The following is an 11,754-nucleotide window of genomic DNA, read 5'->3' on the forward strand; positions in this document are numbered from 1 at the left end:
GTGTGTGTATGTATATATGTATGTATGTAATATATATGTGTGTATATATATGACATCTTTAGGGTCAAATGTGTGAGTATTTTATGGATTCATAATGCTAGACTAAAATGTATATCCATCCATCCATCCATTTTCTACCGCTTGTCCCTTTTTTGGGGTCGCGGGGGGTGCGGGAGCCTATCTCAGCTGCATTCGGGCGGAAGGCGGAGTACACCCTGGACAAGTCGCCACCTTATCACAGGGCCAACACAGATAGCCAGACAACATTCACACTCACATTCACACACTAGGGCCAGGAAATACTGTAGTAAACATTTTCAAGATAAAAACTTAATGAAATTAAATGTCTAAATTGTGAGGGAAATCTTAAAGGCGTAGTTTTTATGTGGAAAAAAAGTTGTATCGATGCGTGAATAAGGTTGAAATTTCAAAAGAAAATGGTCGGAAAAAAGTTATGCCACTATAAAATGAAGTCATAATTGTAAAAAAAGTGCAGTTTGTGTCAACTCGATAGCGTTTATTTTTCCCATTTAAAGCATGCAGAGCCATGAATTAATTACTTATTTAAAATGTAAGAAGATATTACATTCTGTTTTTATCGGGGGCTGACATCTTTACGGTCAAATGTGTAAGTATTTCATGGAATTTATGGATATATACATACACTACATATATACATACACATATACAGTATATACATACAAAATATATATACATATATAATGTATTTGTATTTATATATGTGTGTATGTATATATACGTATATATGTATGTATGTGTATACATATATATATATATATATATATATATATATATATATATATATATATATATATATATATATATATATATATATATATATATATATATATATATATATATATATATGTGGGTATATGTATATATGTATGTATATAATACATATGTGTGTATGTATATATGTATGTATGTATATGTGTGGTTATGTGTGTATTTGTATTTATATATGTGTGTATGTATATATGTATGTATGTATATATGTATGTATGTGTGTATATATACATGTGGGTATATGTATATATGTATGTATGTAGTATATATGTGTGTGTATGTATATATTTATATATGTATGTATGTATGCGTGTATATATATATGTGTGGGTATGTATGTATATATGTATGTATATATGTATGTATGCGTGTATATATATGTGTGGGTATGCATGTATGTGAAGTGAAGTGAAGTGAAGTGAATTATATTTATATAGCGCTTTTTCTCTAGTGACTCAAAGCACTTTACATAGTGAAACCCAATATCTAAGTTACATTTAAACCAGTGTGGGTGGCACTGGGAGCAGGTGGGTAAAGTGTCTTGCCCAAGGACACAACGGCAGTGACTAGGATGGCGGAAGCGGGGATCGAACCTGGAACCCTCAAGTTGCTGGCACGGCCACTCTACCAACCGAGCTATACCGCCCCGTATGTGTGTATATATATGTGTGGGTATGTATGTATATATGTATGTATGCGTGTATATATATGAGTGGGTATGTATGTATATATGTATGTATGTAATATATGAGTGTATGTATATATGTATGTATAATATGTAATATGTGTGTGCGTGTGTGTGTGTGTGTGTGTGTGTGTGTGTGTGTGTGTGTGTGTGTGTGTGTGTGTGTGTGTGTGTGTGTGTGTGTGTGTGTGTGTGTGTGTGTGTGTGTGTGTGTGTGTGTGTGTATGTATGTAATATATATGTGTGTGTATATATATGACATCTTTAGGGTCAAATTTGTGAGTATTTTATGGATTCATAATGCTAGACTAAAATGTATATTTTAAGAGGAAATACTGTAGTAAACATTTTCAAGATAAAAACTTTATGAAATTAAATGTTTAATTGTGAGGGAAATCTTAAAGTGTAGTTATTAAGTGGAAAAAAAGTTGTATCGATGCGTGAATAAGGTTGAAATTTAATTTAAAAAATGGTCGGAAAAAAATTATACCACTATAAAATGAAGTCATAATTATAAAAAAAAGTCAGTTTGCTCACACTGCAAAAGATAATCAGTGTAGCAATGCAAGTCCAACAATACCTTCCTGTTACATTTCTCATGAACCATAAATGCTATCAAAAGATGAATATATAGTAAGTCCATTGAATCATGAATAGTTCAACTGTAGACAGTACACAATCCAAACCATCTTGAGTCAAGATGAAACACCAATTTCCTCTGTTCTCCTGCACAGAGCCCACTGAACACTTTTAATTATGTCATCACTTGTTGACTTACAAGTACAAACGACAGAATAAAGCAGAAACGTTGCCAAGAAGGCCGTTTCAGATCCGCTCTCATACCTGGCAGCTACTGAGCACACTTTTTTTCTGAGCTGTGGATATATGCTGGAAGAGCTTGACAAGGGCAGGACATCAACGTTGTGGGAAACAACGTGCAGGAATGTGCTTCATTCACACCGTTTCATCGTTTTCAAACACTGTGAACAGGGCTTATCATTTAAATAGCAACAATGTTAAAGGTTACAGATAGAGATGTCCGATAATATCAGTTGAATATGCTACAAAGACAACATATTTGATGTTCAAACTGATAAACTTTTTTTTTTTTGTGCAAATAATCATTAACTTTAGAATTTGATGCCAGCGACACGTGACAAAGAAGTTGGGAAAGGTGGCAATAAATACTGATAATGTTGAGGAATGCTCATCAAACACTTATTTGGAACATCCCACAGGTGAACAGGCAAATTGGGAACAGGTGGGTGCCATGATTGGGTATAAAAGTAGATTCCATGAAATGCTCAGTCATTCACACACAAGGATGGGGCGAGGGTCACCACTTTGTCAACAAATGCGTGAGCAAATTGTTGAACAGTTTAAGAAAAACCTTTCTCAACCAGCTATTGCAAGGAATTTAGGGATTTCACCATCTACGGTCCGTAATATCATCAAAGGGTTCAGAGAATCTGGAGAAATCACTGCACGTAAGCAGCTAAGCCCGTGACCTTCGATCCCTCAGGCTGTACTGCATCAACAAGCGACATCAGTGTGTAAAGGATATCACCACATGGGCTCAGGAACACTGTCAGTAACTACAGTTGGTCGCTACATCTGTATGTGCAAGTTAAAACTCTCCTATGCAAGGCAAAAACCGTTTATCAACAACACCCAGAAACGCCGTCGGCTTCGCTGGGCCTGAGCTCATCTAAGATGGACTGATACAAAGTGGAAAAGTGTTCTGTGGTCTGACGAGTCCACATTTCAAATTGTTTTTGGAAACTGTGGACGTCGTGTCCTCCGGACCAAAGAGGAAAAGAACCATCCGGATTGTTATCGGCGCAAAGTTGAAAAGCCAGCATCTGTGATGGTATGGGGGTGTATTAGTGGGTAACTTACACATCTGTGAAGGCGCCATTAATGCTGAAAGGTACATACAGGTTTTGGAGCAACATATGTTGCCATCTAAGCAACGTTACCATGGACGCCCCTGCTTATTTCAGCAAGACAATGCCAAGCCACGTGTTACATCAATGTGGCTTCATAGTAAAAGAGTGCGGGTACTAGACTGGCCTGCCTGTAGTCCAGACCTGTCTCCCATTGAAAATGTGTGGCGCATTATGAAGCCTAAAATACCACAACGGAGACCCCCGGACTGTTGAACAACTTAAGCTGTACATCAAGCAAGAATGGGAAAGAATTCCACCTGAGAAGCTTCAAAAATGTGTCTCCTCAGTTCCCAAACGTTTACTGAGTGTTGTTAAAAGGAAAGGCCATGTAACACAGTGGTGAACATGCCCTTTCCCCACTACTTTGGCACGTGTTGCAGCCATGAAATTCCAAGTTAATTATTATTTGCAAAAACAAAATAAAGTTTATGAGTTTGAACATCAAATATCTTGTCTTTGTAGTGCATCCAATTGAATATGGGTTGAAAAGGATTTGCAAATCATTGTATTCCGTTTATATTTACATCTAACACAATTTCCCAACTCATATGGAAACTGGGTTTGTACATTCTGGGTGTCTCATTCCGTTAAAAATTGTAAAATTCCATTCCTAAGGCGGTCTGTCATAACGTTTTTAGCATTCAATCAGACATTATTGTTAGGTTTTGTATTGTTGTTTCTAAAAATCAGTTATACCGGCCCCCGGACACATTTGTTTCTCTAAATTTGGCCCCCCCGAGTCAAAATAATTGCCCAGGCTTGGACTAGGACTAAGTATTCATCTTAACATGACATTTCTGGACAATTATGTGGTTCCAATGTGGTGGGAACAGTTTGAGTAAGACCTTTTTTCTGTTCTCAGTGGTCCATAAAGGCATGCTTGGATAAAAGGAGCTCATCCAACACCTTTGGGATGAACTAGAACTGAGGGCTGGTGAGCTCGCAGGCCGTCTCTCATGTCCAGCATCAGTAAACAGGCAAAAAAAATTCCCCACGGACACAAGTCCTCCCAGACTGCAGAAATATTAAATAACATGCATTATTTACCTCAGCTGTCAACAGCTGCCGTCGGCATGCCCCTGCAGTTGTATATCCAATCAGCGAAGATTCCATTGCAACGTTATGAGACACTTCAGGTCGCTGTCGATGTCAAATCCGGTTCACTCCCGTTAAACGGAAAGGTCCAGCAAAGGCGGAATGTCGCCCTAGTTGTTTGTCTTTCCCTGGAAAGAAAGCGGACGAATCAGTTATGTAGTTTGTGAGATAGACCTCAAGGATTATGCATTTAGTGACATGGTAGCACTCATACAGTGTCGTTAACAGTTGGAAAATGCGTAGTGGGCTATGTTGTAGTTGTCTACCGTAATGCTTTTCTAGTTTCTCCATCATAATTAGCCAGAAAACCATCTGCGGACATTCAATTATAATTATCTTCACTGTTTCCTAAAGCTCAACCAGGACAAAACAGAGGTTGGCCCTGAAGACCAGAGGGAGAAACTTGTATCAAAATTACAGGATTTTAAACCAATACAGTCTATAAAAAATCTGATTTTAATCCCACATATTAAAAATATTACAGAATATATATATATATATAATTTTTTATTTTTTTTAAAAATATTTTTTATTTTTTTATTTTTTAAATTTATTTTATTTTAATTTTTTTTAATTAAAATTTTTTTTTTTTTTTTTAAGAACATAGCCAGAGTCCGCCTGTTCCTTGAAAACCCCTTTTAGGAAAAATCCTGTACAATAGTACCTTAAGTTACAAGCTTAAATGGTTCTTGGTTTGAGAGCACCCAGCATGGACGAATAGAACAGACAAGTCATTGTTTTGTCTGCTCGCGGAAAACAAACATCCTAATCTACGACTTGACTCCCTCGAATGGCCTTGACGCTGTGAAAACAGGACCAGGCTGTTCTGAAAAACACCCCCGAGGACACCTCAATGATGGACGCTTTTGACCTGCCTCCCTCCTCAACGATACCTGGAGTCGAACTTTTGCAGATCGGCCTCAGTCTATAAAAAACATTACATCATCACACCCAAGACAATTGGGCACACACGCACACACCCTCCCTGTCCCACCCCACCCCTTCACCACCGCTTGTTTCCTCTCGGGGTGATGGTCGGATGGCAGCGCTTCATAGCAGCAGTCGACCTCCAGGGTCCCAACTCCCCACCCCTCTGTTGCGAGTTTGTCGTGATTAAATGTAACGTGTTTATGTGTGCATTGCATGGAGGTTTTTTCCCACTCCAGACTAGGCCCCCTTAGGAGCCCAGTCTAGATTGTATTTTTTTTACTCATCTTTTTCCCCAGCGTTTAACCTTTTTCCCATCTTTTACGGGGCGCCTTGTGGAGACCCATCAGCGTTCCTGTTCTGTAACCCTGTACACCAGGGGTCACCAACGCGGTGCCCGCGGGCACCAGGTAGCCCGTAAGGACCAGCCCGCTGGCCTGTTCTAAAAATAGCTCAAATAACAGCACTTACCAGTGAGCTGCCTCTATTTTTTTAAATTGTATTTATTTACCAGCAAGCTGGTCTCGCTTTGCTCGACATTTTTAATTCTAAGAGAGACAAAACTCAAATAGAATTTGAAAATCCAAGAAAATATTTAAAGACTTGGTCTTCACTTGTTTAAATAAATACATTAATTTTTTTTACTTTGCTTCTTATAACTTTCAGAAAGACAATTTTAGAGAAAAAATACAACCTTAAAAATGATTTTAGGATTTTTAAACACATATACCTTTTTACCTTTTAAATTCCTTCCTCTTCTTTCCTGACAATTTAATTTAATGTTCAAGTATTTTATTTTTTTTATTGTAAAGAATAATAAATAAATTTTAATTTAATTCTTCATTTTAGCTTCTGTTTTTTCGACGAAGAATATTTGTGAAATATTTCTTCAAACTTATTATGATTAAAATTCAAAAAAATTATTCTGGCAAATCTAGAAAATCTGTAGAATCAAATTGAAATCTTATTTCAAAGTCTTTTGAATTTCTTTTAAAATTTTTGTTCTGGAAAATCTAGAAGAAATAATGATTAGTCTTTGTTAGAAATATAGCTTCGTCCAATTTGTTATATATTTTAACAAAGTGTAGATTGGAGTTTAACCTATTTAAAACATGTCATCAAAATTCTAAAATTAATCTTAATCAAGAAAAATTACTAATGATGTTCCATAAATTATTTTTTTAATTTTTTCAAAAAGATTCGAATTAGCTAGTTTTACTCTTCTTTTTTTCGGTTGAATTTTGAATTTTAAAGAGTCGAAATTGAAGATAAACTATGTTTCAAAATTCAATTTTCATTTTTTTCGTGTTTTCTCCTCTTTTAAACCGTTCAATTAAGTGTAAATATCATTAATTATTAATAACAACATAGAGTTAAAGGTAAATTGAGCAAATTGGCTATTTCTGGCAATTTATTTAAGTGTGTATCAAACTGGTAGCCCTTCGCATTAATCAGTACCCAAGAAGTAGCTCTTGGTTTCAAAAAGGTTGGTGACCCCTGCTGTACACTGTTTGTTTGTCTGATCTTGAACGGGTTTGTGCTGAAAACAAAGTTTCGTTGTACTTGTGCAATGACAATAAAGTCCTATCTGATCTGATCTATCTGATCTTCTGTGATGTCGCTCTTGATTTCAAACACCTGTTTCTCAAATCAACGTCGCCTTCACACACATGTTCTTCCTTCCAATGATTGGAAAACATACTTAAATGTACAGTACAGGACAAAAGTTAGGACACACCTTCTCAATTAATGCGTTTTCTTTATTTTCATGACTATTTACATTGTAGATTGTCACTGAAGGCATCAAAACTATGAATGAACACATGTGGAGTTATGTACTTAACAAAAAAAGGTGAAATAGCTGAAAACATGTTTTATATTCTAGTTTCTTCAAAATAGCCACCCTTTGCTCTGATTACTGCTTTGCACACTCTTGGCATTCTCTCAATGAACTTGAGGACGGCGTGGCGCGGTTGGGAGAGTGGCCGTGCCAGCAACCTGAGGGTTCCTGGTTCGATCCTCACCTTCTACCAACCTCGTCACGTCCGTTGTGTTCTTGAGCAAGACACTTCACCCTTGCTCCTGATGGGTCGTGGTTAGCGCCTTGCATGGCAGCTCCCGCCATCAGTGTGTGAATGTGTGTGTGAATGGGTGAATGTGGAAATAGTGTCAAAGCACTTTGAGTACCTCGAAGGTAGAAAAGTGCTATACAAGTATAACCCATTTACCATTTCACTTCAAGTGCACCAGTGAAATGAAAACCATTTCAGGTGATGACCTCTTGAAGCTCATGGAGAGAATGCCAAGAGTGTGCAAAGCAGTAATCAGAGCAAAGGGTGGCTATTTTGGAAAAACTAGAACATAACTCCACATGTGTTCATTCTTAGTTGCGATGCCTTCAGTGACAATCTACAATGTAAATAGTCATGAAAATAAAGAAAACACATTGAATGAGAAGGAGTGTCCTAACTTTTGGCCTGTACTGTATGTCGATCTCTGGCTATAAGCTAATGCTAGCGAGTAAGACCAAATGTTTTGGGCGGATCTTACAGGTTTCACTGTTGTGTTTGCTACACCAATTAATAGGGGGGATGTTTGTAACTCAAATTGAAGCATAACAATTAGCCGAGAAACAACTTGCACTGGGCCTAGTCTATAAAATCCGCTACACCTCCCTGATACCGAAGTACATGTTAAACTACTTCCAGAACGTAAATGACCGCCATAACCACAACACCAGGGGGAGCTCCACAAACCACGTTGAACCCAGATTCCGATCTAACAAAGGTCTTAACTCATTCTCCTTCTATGCCACATCAATATGGAATGTAGTCCCAACAGGTGTAAAAGAAAGTGCATCTCTATCCTCCTTCAAAATCGCACTAAAAGAACACCTCCAGGCAACTACAACCCTAGACTAACACCCTCCCCCCACCACACCCCACCTCCCCGGATTGTAAATAATCAAATGTAAATAATGAAATGTATATACTTGTTCTTATACTTTCTGAACTCACTATGTTCTCTGCTCGCTGTACATATCCTACCAAGTCAGACCTACACTGTCTCAATGTCCATTTCTCAGATGATACAATTGTTGATGACTGAAGTGCTGATATCAACCAAACCTAACCCCTCCACACCCCACCCCCCGGATTGTAAATAATGTAAATAAATCAATGTATATACTCTGATGATTAACTTGTGTGATGACTGTATTATGCTGATAGTATATATTTGTACCATGAATTGATTAACGTGGACCCCGACTTAAACAAGTTGAAAAACTTATTCGGGTGTTACCATTTAGTGGTCAATTGTACGGAATATGTACTGTACTGTGCAATCTACTAATAAAAGTTTCAATCAATCAATCAAAAACACTCTTAAGGTGAGGTACCACTGTGTACAAAATGATACGTTTAGTGCAGTGGTTCTTAACCCTAGGGGTTTGCTGAGTCTGCCTCCGTGGTCCGGCAGAGGTCAAGACACGCCCGACTCATCGCGTGAATAAAAACTTCTCCCTATCGGCGTATTATGGATACCCCCAAACAATGTTCCCTCTAATTTTCCATATGTGTGAGCAAACGTAAAAACTCCTTGAGCATTTGATGGAGCACATGTGGTCACACTTGCAGCACACCTGTCCCAAACCTGACTAAATAACAAGTTTAAATGTTTTATTATTGTAATCAATACAATACTACAATGACTATAACATATTGTTTTGCACGAGCTGTGTACTAGTATTATATGTCTGGGTGGGGGGGGGGTCCTACTTTGGAAATAATGTGCACCCCTTTCAGATATCGCATTTAGTTTCCACTAAAACATTCACATGTTGCACAATGAGATGTAAACATGGGATTATGTGTACATTCCTGTATCTTTTTGTTCGTAAAATATATATCTATTAGTATTTCTTTAATATGATAACATCATTTTATGATTACGGTTCGGGTTCGGTGAATGCGCATATGAAACTGGTGGGGTTCGGTACCTCCAACAAGGTTAAGAACCACTGCAAAGGCTTAATGGCCACATGCGTGGACAGCACCTTTTAGCTCTTATTTCCAAAATTGTGTACATTACTGAATTGGGGTCATATGGCCGCTTATGTGGACACTTATACTGCCATCTGGTGGTGTCAGAAGAGTACAACATACAATGGAATTTGGGGAAAAAAAGTGTCAAAATAAGAATTAGCATGTCACTAAACATGAAGTACACGTTTGTGTACTTATGGACTGAGTACATCATATCAAAAGAGGATTCTTAGTTTTTATTATAATTAGGGTCCAATAAGCCCAAATAGCAAAGAGAAATAAAAAAAGCATGTAAACAAACAGCTTGGGCCAAAAGGTGAGGTACCACTGTGTACAAAATGATACGTTTAGTGGCTACCAGGAAAAAAGCAGCTAGACTATGTATTTATGTCTCAGAATGAGACTTGTAGACTCCTCTAAATCGTGCTAATATTCGGTGTGTCACAGGCTTTGATGTCTCTCTGTGGCTCAGTGTTAGCAGACAACTTCATGTTCCATCACATCGAGTCTTTGTTCCACGTGTCAGTGTGGATTTGGACGCCTCTGTGGCCTTGGATGAAAATAGGCTTATCTCCGCTCCAAACAAAAGCCCAGCAAGATGTTTAGTTTCGAGAAACGCCTGTATTCTGAAAAGCTCGCACAAAAGATGGACTCTTTCTTCAAAAATACTCACAATAGGAACAATACGGTTTTGTTTTTTAAAGCTCGTAGCCTACAATTTCAACACTGGAATAGCTTTGAAAAAATGCTACCATTGGTTGCTACATTAAGATTGATTCAAACTATTTCTTATTGGTTTCTTTCTTTGAAGAAACCTGTCAGAGGATATATGGCGAAGTCCTGCTGAGGTTCTTTGTCCAAGCTGCATGCATCATGACTGGCAAGCCTCAGATTGGATTAGGTTGCTTGGGGAACCAGCAAATTCCGGACTTTGTCTTATCTAACCGGACGTTCTCGCTGATAGAGATACGTATATTGCCCTGCATCTGTTTAAACAAAGGCCCGCTTGATGTGAGCTAAAGTGCATTGTCTTAAGAACGGAGTATTGCGTCTTTGATGGGGCCGCACATTCATCGGTCACATCAGATGATGCGCCGTGCTTTTTGATGAGCATCCAAACAACGGCACCGGCATGGCACCGACTCTAAAAGACAGACAATGGACCGACCAGACCCTCCCGCGGATCAGACGTCCTACCTGCTGCTCTGGCTTCCTGCAGCCTTCTGGGTTTCGACGCGGCCGGTCTCGGACCTCTCCCGCCACTGGACTGCACGGACCGCGAGGGATCCTTCGGGGTGTACGGCAGAAAATCGCCGCCATCTTTGATCAGCGCCGAGTCCATCTGTCAAGGGGGTCTTCTCTTTATAGCCCTCTCTTTCCCTGTTCCAGCTCTCTCGCTTTCTCTCTTGGTGGTAGCGGGGGGACGTCTGCGGCAGGTTGGGGTTTGGGGGCGGGGGGGGGGGGCTGTTCTTATTTTCCAGCCGACTTCAAAACGCTTTATCGACAGTCTTGTGGGGCTGCCCAGCGGGGAGGCATCTTGAACATGCTGCATTGGCTGTTGTCCTGGTCCATACCGCACATCCGCTGACCACATATATTGTCCTCAAGAGTTTACAAAATGTACAAATCCCAATTTTTTCTCTCTTGGTTTACAAAATCTGCTTTTAGGCCCTGGGTTTTTCGAAAGCCTCAAACCGACTTAGTTGTCTCTCCTTTGATTCTTCTAAGAATGGATTTTCTAATTGACAGCTGTCACAAAAAGCTCCGCAGCCCCTCAAAAGAGGAGGGAGTGATGATATGTTCTTTATTTGCCTCGCTTTATCAGCTGCTGAGCCTTCAGCTGGATTTCACACCCACATGCCTGCTTATGGCCTAGGGTCACGTCACAATGACCAGCTTGAAATAGCCTAACCCTCCCTTGTGTAGCGTTCATATTGTTGTTACTCAGCCAGCGTTTGTTGGTCTGATGGACCCGTTGCATTTTGTGGCTTTTAATGCGTCACAATCAAACACTTTTACAAACCCCGTTTCCATATGAGTTGGGAAATTGTGTTAGATGTAAATATAAACGGAATACAATGATTTGCAAATCCTTTTCAAGAGTTTTAACTTGCACTTACAGATCTAGCGACCAACTGTAGTTAATGACAGTGGGTTTCTGAAGTGTTCCTGAGCCCATGTGGTGATATCCTTTACACACTGATGTCGCTTGTTGATGCAGTACAGCCTGAGGGATGGAAGG

This window comes from Entelurus aequoreus, linkage group LG06 (genome assembly GCF_033978785.1).
Source record: "Entelurus aequoreus isolate RoL-2023_Sb linkage group LG06, RoL_Eaeq_v1.1, whole genome shotgun sequence".
Classification (NCBI taxonomy): domain Eukaryota; kingdom Metazoa; phylum Chordata; class Actinopteri; order Syngnathiformes; family Syngnathidae; genus Entelurus; species Entelurus aequoreus.